The sequence below is a fragment of the Mauremys mutica genome, chromosome 13 (assembly GCF_020497125.1).
Source record: "Mauremys mutica isolate MM-2020 ecotype Southern chromosome 13, ASM2049712v1, whole genome shotgun sequence".
Classification (NCBI taxonomy): Eukaryota; Metazoa; Chordata; order Testudines; family Geoemydidae; genus Mauremys; species Mauremys mutica.
Window position 1 is genome coordinate 51,823,683 of NC_059084.1, and position 9,309 is coordinate 51,832,991.

The following is a 9,309-nucleotide window of genomic DNA, read 5'->3' on the forward strand; positions in this document are numbered from 1 at the left end:
TAGTGTGGAGAGAGTTCTCGTGGGGTTTGGCAGATCTGGGCAGACACAGGGGCTGCGGACAGGAACCCCAGAGCTGCAGGGTCTGGGGAATCGCTGGCTTTAAAGAGGAAATGTAAGGGAGTAATTTGCATGGAATGCTCTAACAGAGACATGAACACGCCAAACCCAAATGATTTATGTTTCCTTGAGTTTCACTCAGTGGGTTTCATAGATTCTAAGTCCCAAAGGGACCATTGCGAGCAGCTAGTCTGGCCTCTTGTATAACACAGAACACAGATCTTCCTGCAAACATTCCCAGAGCAGATTTTTTAGGGAAAAAAACAACAACAAACTCTTCCAACGTTGATCTAAAAATGGTCAGTGATGGAGAATCCGCCACCACCCGTGATAAATTGTTTCAATGGTTAATTACTCTCACAGTTAAAAACGTATTGTCCATTATGACGTTATGGGTTAAATTCCCTACACTGTTCAGAGGCCCCATGGGCAGATCTCTGAGCCACTTACATCTCTTCGACCCAGTACTGAGGAATTGAGTGGTTTACAAGCCTTGTATTGACGTATCTGCCCAGTGGGTTAATCTATCCTAGAGAGAACAAGGGAGGATTCGCCTAGGTGAGTAGGGAAAGTCCGTGAGATTCCTCTAGTGCTCTCCCCCCCCGCGGATTTCTCCCTCTCTCTCTATCACTTTAAACGTTCCCTTTTTACTCTCTCCATATATCTCACAGACAGACACACAGAACAAATGGCAGATCTTGAAATCGTTCCTTTTCCCCACGCAAACACAATTCTGCCCGCTTGTGCCTCTGTCACGACTCTGACACGTTTTTCCATCACTGGGGACGGAATCCCAGTGCCACTGAGCCAATGGGCGTTTTGCCTTTGACTGAATGGGAGCAGAACGCATCACTTCACAGCTGAGTCTGTAAATATGTAGGGAGGGCAGCTCTGCCGGAATGGAGCAGTCCGCCTTGTTAGCTCTCCCCACGTTGTATGTTGTGATACTCCAGGTCTGGCTCCTTCCCAGCTCTCGTGTTAAATAGCCCCCTGCACCTTGCCCCTCTTAGTCAGCGGCCTAACTTCTGCAGAAAAGGGCTGAAGGAAGGAAAATAAGTTACAATTGACACCGCTGTGAGCCAGCGCGTGTCCTGCCCAGCTGTAATCTTGAATGTGGTTTCAGTTTAAACAGCTTTATTGACCCACAGACCCGCAGAAGGACTGTCTAGCACATGGATTCACCAGACAGTAGCGGTGACAATTTACTGTGCGCTCAGATAAGCAGGCAGTTCTCCAAACGAGAGGCTCTCTGTACAAGGGGTATTTCATTAGCCATGGGCATGTGCAAGACACTTGGAGTGGGAAAAAAGATGAACCCACTAGATTCTGTATAGGGAATTCCCACGTTTTGTCTTTGAATTCGGGACCAGTGGAACGATTCCCCCTCCTCCGGGATGTGGCATTGGCTGTTCGGGAACCCCAGTGGCTTGCAGATGAAGCAGCGTGTTCCAGAAACACAATTCCGCCTTCGTCAGGTGTGTCCAAACGGTGGGAAAACCACGGTGTGAAAAAGTCGATTTCAATCAGGTTCCACCTTAGCCGTCTGGCTCCTGCTTCCTGCCTGTCTTCGCCAGCTCGGTTTGCTGGCGAGGCAGGGAGAGGTCGGGCGGCTGAGTGTGAATAACACTGTGGAGACGAATTCTATTTCCGCACCCCGAGGAAATGTATAAGGGAGGGGGTCTCGGTTCTGTCGGAACCGCGGGTCTTTCATCATCACCGTGAATGTTCAGAGGAGCGAAGCCTGGATGAAGGACTGGGGACTTCACACTCCGGGTTCGGCTCTGTGCTGGCAGCGGCTGGGGGCACCGAGCGGGAGGGTTTTTGTGCTAAGCGCAGTGGATTTCATATCGCTGTGTCTCTCGCACAGTAATACCGGGCGGTGTCCTCGGCTCTCAGGTTGTTCATCTGCAGATACACCGAGCTGCGGGACTCGTCCCTGGAGATGGTGAATCGCCCTTTAACCGCATCACTGTAATATGCTGCTGAGCTAGAAGCAGGATTGCGGATCTCTGCGACCCACTCCAGCCCCTTCCCGGGAGCCTGTCGGACCCAGTGCATCCAGTAGCTGCTGAAGGTGAACCCGGAGGCTTTGCAGGAGAGGCGGAGAGAGTCTCCGGGCTTTTTCACATCCCCTCCGGACTCCACCAGCTGCACCTGGGACCGGACACCTGGAAAGACAGAAGGAGAATCACATTCACCCCCGGCCTGGCTCAGAGCCGCTGGGAAGCAGCAGACAGGTTCCCAGTGACGTCACCGCGCTCTGGGTCGGGGCAGGGATGTGCAGCCTCCCCTGGTGTCTCCAGTCCCTGGCCCGGGGAAGGGAGAAAATTACCTGGAAGGGCCGCTAGGAAGAAAGCGAGGCTCAGCCACAGACTCATGTTGCTGATGCTGGGGGTGTCTCTGGTGGGATCTGCACGGACACCGGGACTTGTCTCTCCTCCCTCTCTCCCTCCCCAACGGCGGGGTCCCGGAGATCGCGGGGTTTCTATAGCGCGCCCAGGCGCTGGATTTGCATCTCGTCCTGTTTATAAGACACATCTTGGACCTGAGCCCTCAGCGAACTCCGCCTCCCGGCGGCGGGTGCAGTGGGAAAGGGTTCTCTGGTACCGGAGAAGGGTAAGAACTCCACTCACAGGGACATTGCTGCAGTGGGCTCTACAATGATCCCAGCTGCTTTATGGAGACAAAACTCCTCATTGATTGTTCCCCTTCCAATAACTCCTGTCTGCGGGTCCCTCTGCTCTTGTGAGACCCTTGGAGCAGCGTGATCCCGTGAGGGGACGTGAGCCTGGTGCTTGAGGATCGGGCGGGTTGTTCCCGGCTCTGCTACTCCTAGGATGGGTGATCCTGGACAAGAGACTTACACTGCCTGTGCCTCAGTTTGTATGTCTCTGAAATGGGGGAAATGATATTGACCCTCCTTCGTCGGGGCTTTGAGATCTAGGTATGGGAACCGCTCTGGACTAGCTCGGTGGTGGCAGTTCGGCTAGAAGAATTGGAGAACGGTCATTGAACTTGTTATATCCTTGGGGCAGCCGGTGTAGGAAGCAATCACTTGAGGCCAGAGAGCAGGCAGCTAACCAAAACCTCCATTTTATTTACAGATATACAGAGAGCTCACTCAGCTGGTTGAAACCGGCTGAGCTAACCCATAATAATCTAACTCAGTTGCCATAGCAACAAAAACCATGACAACCAAATACACAACAGAACTCCTTGTAGTAACGCTGGACTAGAAGACAGAATTATTGTTATTCTAGCAGCACCTTAACATTAGTGGGGATTTGGGGTCAGGGTCCCCTCTTCTGCTGCGAGAGCGGTAGCCCCCGAGGCACCACGGTGCGGGACGCTGCTCGGTCAGGCCGTGAGTGTCCCCCCGGGGTGAGAGGCAGCGGGCTCCAATGCCGGGCTCCGTTCCCTTTAGGGGTGGGGGACCCTCTGCAGAGACTGGTTTGTAAAATCTGTGAGCTGGGTTGGGATAGTGAAGGGTCGCGAAGGGAGACAGCAGCTCGCTGGGTCTCTGAGCAGCGCCGTGGGCTCTGTAAGGCCGGGGAAGATTGGTCCCGCGTTACTGAATCCTATGGAAATACCTGACCCCCCGCTAGTATTTGTGTCCAGCAGGCGGGTTATACCCAGGGTGAGGTGCCAGCCAGCATAAGGGTGTCACGGTCTGTCCCCTACTCCTGGCTCCAATGGTCACTGCCAGCGCCAGCAGGGAGCTCGGTTTTATTTCTCTCCTTGGTTCTGCTCGCTCTGTTCCTTCCCCTCGTGTATGTTTTCTGCGGTGTGAGTGTGGTCATTGGAGATCGAATTGTGTGTGTGTGCGGGGTGTGTGTGTGTGTGTGTGCGGGGTGTGTGTGTGTGCGGGGTGGGGGTGTTCTAGCATTGACACAACAGGGCTTATAGCAGGGACTTGAGTCTCCTGAATCCCAGAGTGTCCGAACCCCGGGCTGTGCAGTGACTCGCTTTCCTGCTCTCTGCCCAGCACATCTCCCCGCCAGGCGCCTAGGGGATTCCGGTGTCGGCTTTGAGGGTCTCGGTGGCATGTCCGATTTAGGCACATAAGGCGGCAGGTAGGTGCTGAATTCACCTTGTGGACCGAGCCCTGAACACACATCGAAAGCCCCTGGCAGGTCGCTGTCCAGCGTCCGTAGGCTCCTTCCAGAATTCAAACCTGTCTGCCCGGGCTGCGGTTTTCTAGAGCTCCCGAGGGGTTAGAATAGGCATGAGGTGTCCGTATCTCTAGGGCAGCCTGGAAACCCTCCGCCTGGCTGTTAGAGGGGGGTTCAAATAACGTGATTTAATCCACTGTAATGTCGGTTCTCTCAGCCGGGGATATTGGGAGGCGGAGGGGGGGGGTGAGGAAAGGCGGGGAGGGGCGGAGTGAGGGGCACAGAGTGTACTAGGGGACAAGGGGAACTTGCGGGCTGGTCTCTGCTAACAGTGCGGTTGGTCTGTGTCTGTGTCTGTGTGTGAGTCACAGACAGGCAGCTCAGGGGGGGGAGTGATTATTTTCTCCCTTTCTCCGCTGCGAGCTGTAGAACTGCAGCGCCCCCCAGCGGAGAGTTTGTGCTTAGACAGGTTTCATAGTAGCAGCCCTGTTAGTCTGTATCGTCAAAAAGAACAGGAGTCCTTGTGGCACCTTAGAGACTAACACATTAATTTGAGCATAAGCTTTCGTGGGCTACAGCTCACTTCTTCGGATGCATGGAATGGAACATATATTGAGGATATATATCAGGGCCACCCAGAGGATTCTGGGGGCCCGGGGTCTTCGGCAGCAGGAGGCCCTGCTTCAGCGGTAAGTCAGCGGCGGGAGGGAGAGGGGGGATCCTACTGTTCCGGGACCCACTGCCAAAGTGCCCCAAAGACCCATGGTGGGGACCTCCTGCCACTGAATTACTGCTGAAGCGGGACCCGCCGCTGAAGTGCAGCCCCCACCGTGGGTCTTCGGGGCACTTCCGCAGCGGGTCCCAGAACGGAAGGACCCCCGCTGCCGCCCAATTACCACCAAAGACCCGGCTGCACTCCAGCTGCGGGTCCCGCTTCAGCGGTAATTCGGTAGCAGGGGGTCCTTCTGTCCCGGAGAGGAAGGGCCCCCTGCCAGTGAAGATCAGGAGCGAAGAAGCTCCGGGGTCCCAGGCCCCACGAGAGTTTTCCGGAGCCCCCGGAGTGAGTGAAGGACCCTGCTCCAGGGGCCCGAAAAACTCTCATGGGGGCCCCTGCGGGGCCCGGGGCCTGGGGCAAATTGCCCCACTTGCCACCCCCCCGGGTGGCCCTGATATATATATACACATACAGACAGGGAGGGCAGGTTTTTGTCTGAGCTCAGCCCGGCTTCCCCGCACTGTGTGTCCCACACAGTGATACCGGTCGGTGTCCTCGGGCTTCAGGCCGGTCATTCGCAGATACAGCAGGTTGTTGGGGTTGTCCCTGAAGATGGTGAAGCGTCCCTTGAAGGGCTGTGCATAGTTGAAGTTGGGTGTATTTCCCTGATCCACTCCAGTCCTTTCCCAGGGGCCTGGTGGACCCAGCTCATCCAGTAGCTGCTGAGGGTGAACCCGGTGGGTTTGCAGGAAAGGCGGAGAGAGTCTCCGGGCTTTTTCACATAAACTTGGGGGTCCGGAGGATGGATGTATGACCGGGCACCTGGGAATATAAATCATATTAATAGTAATAGTGATAATAGACTGCTCCCTTGCCCTGCCACTGCTTTCCAGGGGAGAAGATACCTTCCAGAGCTGCTACAAGGAGCCAAAGTCTTGTTTTCCCTGGAGTTGGAGAGGAAAGTTCTCAGGGGACTGGCTGGTAACTACACAGACAGTGGAGGTAGCAGATTGTCTCTCTGGGTGCAGCCTGGGCAGAGAGAGGGACAGATTTAAACAGGAAGTGTCCCTTCCTATTTGCATAAGACGCTCCTTATAAGAGACACAAACTCCTTCCCTGAGCTATCAAATGTCTTGCCCTCCGATTCCGGGGGCATGCAAATAATGTGTGTAACGTTCAGACCCAAACCCCCCTGAACTGAGAAGGGACGTGGCCTTGACTCCATTGACATCGGATCAGCTCCTACATGGGGAGCAAATATTTAATCCTGGGCTCTTTAATCTGACAGACAAAGGGTATAACAGGAACCAACGGCTGGAAGTTGAAGCTCGACACATTCAGACTGGAAACAGTGCAAATATCTAAGTGAGAATAATTGGCCATTGGACCAACTCACCGATGATCCTGGTGTGTTCTCCATCGCTGACCATTTTTTAACCAAGAATGCACATTTTTTCCCTGGGAGATCTGCCTGAGGGATTATTTTCGGGGAAGTTCTCAGGCCTGTGGAGGTCCGATTAGATGTTCGCAATGGTCCATTCTGGCCTTGGAATCCATGAATCAATGAGCAACCAGTCGCCTGGATAATGGTGCTGACCTCCCTGCAAAGCGCTTTGAGATCTGAGAGGAAGCGGTGACGGTGTTTCCCAGTCACTTGTCTCTGACAGCAGCAATCAGTGTCATCCGCTTCAGGAAATGGAGCAATCCGCCCCCTAGCGGGCACTTCTGCGATAACTTGCCCAGGGAGAGAGAGAGTTTCCACTTCCCACTGGTTGTAGGTCGCCCTGTGCTGTGGAGTTAGTTCCCACAGATTTACAGCATCAGGCTCCGGCCGCAAGAGTGTTGGGATGGTCAGTTAAGAGGAGATTTTCAGAGGCCCAAAGGGCAGTCAGGGGGGCTGAGTCTCATTGAAAGTCGGTGTGAATTGGCTACCTTAACTCCTGTTTGTCCCATTGAAAATCACCCTTTTAATCTCTCAGTGCCTCCGTTCTTCAGCTGAGATATGGGAATAATGCTTCCCTACCTTGAAATTCACTAGTGATGGTGAAACACTGAGATAGTGCAGGGATGAGGGCCCCCAAAGTCCTTACCTCGATCTACTTCAGGGATCTGCAACCTTTGGCACGCGGCCCATCAGGGAAATCCGCTGGAATCCAAGAGGGTTTGTTTACCTGCAGCAGCGTCTGCAGGTTCGGCCCATCGCAGCTCCCACTGGCCCTGGTTCGCAGCTCCAGGCCAATGGGGCTGCGGGAAGCCGCGGCCAGCACATCCCTCCCGCAGCCAGGCGAGTCCCATTGGTTGAAATGGTAGTTTGGGTTTCAAATCTCAGCCCCAAAGAGTCAATAGCGACAGACGTGCTGGCTGTGATTTCCAATGGTGCAGAGGAAAACGAACAGGACTCGTGCTGCTGAGGCAGTTGGATGTTTCTGAAAATCCCACACCAAGTCCCATTTGGTTTTATTTGGATGTTGGTGCCTAATTCCCTTAATCTCCATTGACAATTCTGGCCATTCCCTGCTCTGAGAAGTGTGAAATTTCAGTGACGGCTCCTGTCTATTTGCCTCTGATGTCTTTATACTGGGCTAGACCGTGTATCCTCTACTCATGTGGAAAACACTGACACCAACAGGCCCCTGAATACCGCAGGGGTTTAGGGACCGACACCTGGTACTCACCTGCCCGACACAGAAGTGGTGGGGAAATAAAGACGGAGATGGAGCAGATCTATTAAAACGCCCGGGTGTTTATTTCACAGGGATTTCCCTTCCATTGCTCTGAGTCCCACCTGGCCCATAAGTTTCCAGGGCTCAGAGAGATTCAGATCTCTGTCCCTCTGAGGTGTCCGTGTTCTCTGTAAGAAGGGAAGCCCCGGACTGTGAGCCCAGAGTCAGTGCGGCCTTTCCTGGGGCTGCCTCTCTTCATTCTGACAGCACACAGTGACCTGGGGTCCTTTCAGCCCCCCTCCCCCACTCTGCACTCCCTGGGTACCCCCTTCCCCCGGGGCTCTCTCCTCCCACACACGGAGTTAAAGGAGCCTGTGTTTGGTGGGTCCTTCGGCTCCTCCTCTCACTCCCAGGGAGGGTCGCTAACAGGTTCCGATAGCCGGGGCTCCCTTCCCTCCCGGAGCTGGGGGTGAAGGCAGGGGGACAACACCCTGGCAAGGGGTCCAATCCTGTGGCAGACACACGTTTCCTGCAGCTTCTTCCTGGCACACCCAGCGTCTCCAAGGGCTGGGATGGTTCTGGTCCCCTTCTCCTCCAGTTAAATCTGACTGTGTCCCGGGAACAGAGTCATATCCTGAAAAGTGATTTAGGCACTTAAGGTTCTAAATCCCATTAGCTTTCACTGACCCTAAGTCACTTGGGGATAATTACCCAGAGTCTGTTCACATGGGTAACCATTCCCCAGGGTGGCTGAGGGCTGCAGTGTTAGCAGGAGACCTGGGTTCTCTCACTGAGGGTTTTTGAATGGCTGTAGCTGTGGTTTGTGTCACTGTGTCCCTAGCACAGTAATACGTGGCCGTGTCCTCGGTTCTCAGGCTGCCCAGCTGCAGATAGGCCATGCTTATGGAGGTGTCCCTGGTGATGGTGAATCGCCCCTGGAAGGCCTGGGCATAACCAGTTTCAGCATCGCTGGGATGAATATATCCGATCCACTCCAGTCCTTTCCTGGGAGCCTGCCGAAACCAGTTAATGTAATAGCTGGTAAAGGTGTAGCCGGAGGTTTTACATGTCACCTTCACAGACTCTCCAGGCTTCTTGATTTCTGCCCCAGACTGGGTCAGCTGGATCTGGGAGCTGACTCTTGTCAATAAAAAACAATAAAAATCCAATTAATTCCATTGTTTTCCTCCTTTTCCCAGGTGTATCCAAATCCTTCTGTTGCCTTCCTCACAGCAGTTTCTGATCTTCTAATTAATTTATTTGCACCACCCTCCTGTGAAGTAGCGAAGTACCGTTATCTCCACGTTTAAGGGGTTTTGACACCTACTTCCCATTAAATCTTAAGGAAATTTGGGTATCCAAATCCACTAGGTGGCTTTAAAATTCCACACTGTGATTTTTTCAGAGTTAGGATTTTGAATCTAGAATCCCATTGCTACGTCTTTGCCTTAAAACCATCTTCCCTGCCCTAGCCCAGCCATCTTAACCAGACACCTGTGGGTTCATCCACTCACCTGAGAAAGCTGCCAAAAAGACGAAGAACCCCAGACAGATCATTTTCATTCTCCACACAAACCTGGGGGGCTGCAAAGCAGTAACCCTTCGTGTGCTGGCAGCTCTTCAGTGAGGGTTGCCTGCTCTCCTTTATCACTCAGTTTTCCTACTTCATTTGCATGGGGGTGTTGCTAAATCATTTGACTAAACCTCAGCTTCGTCCATCCTCACAAATAAATGACCTCAGAGTTTAGAGGGACACAGTCAT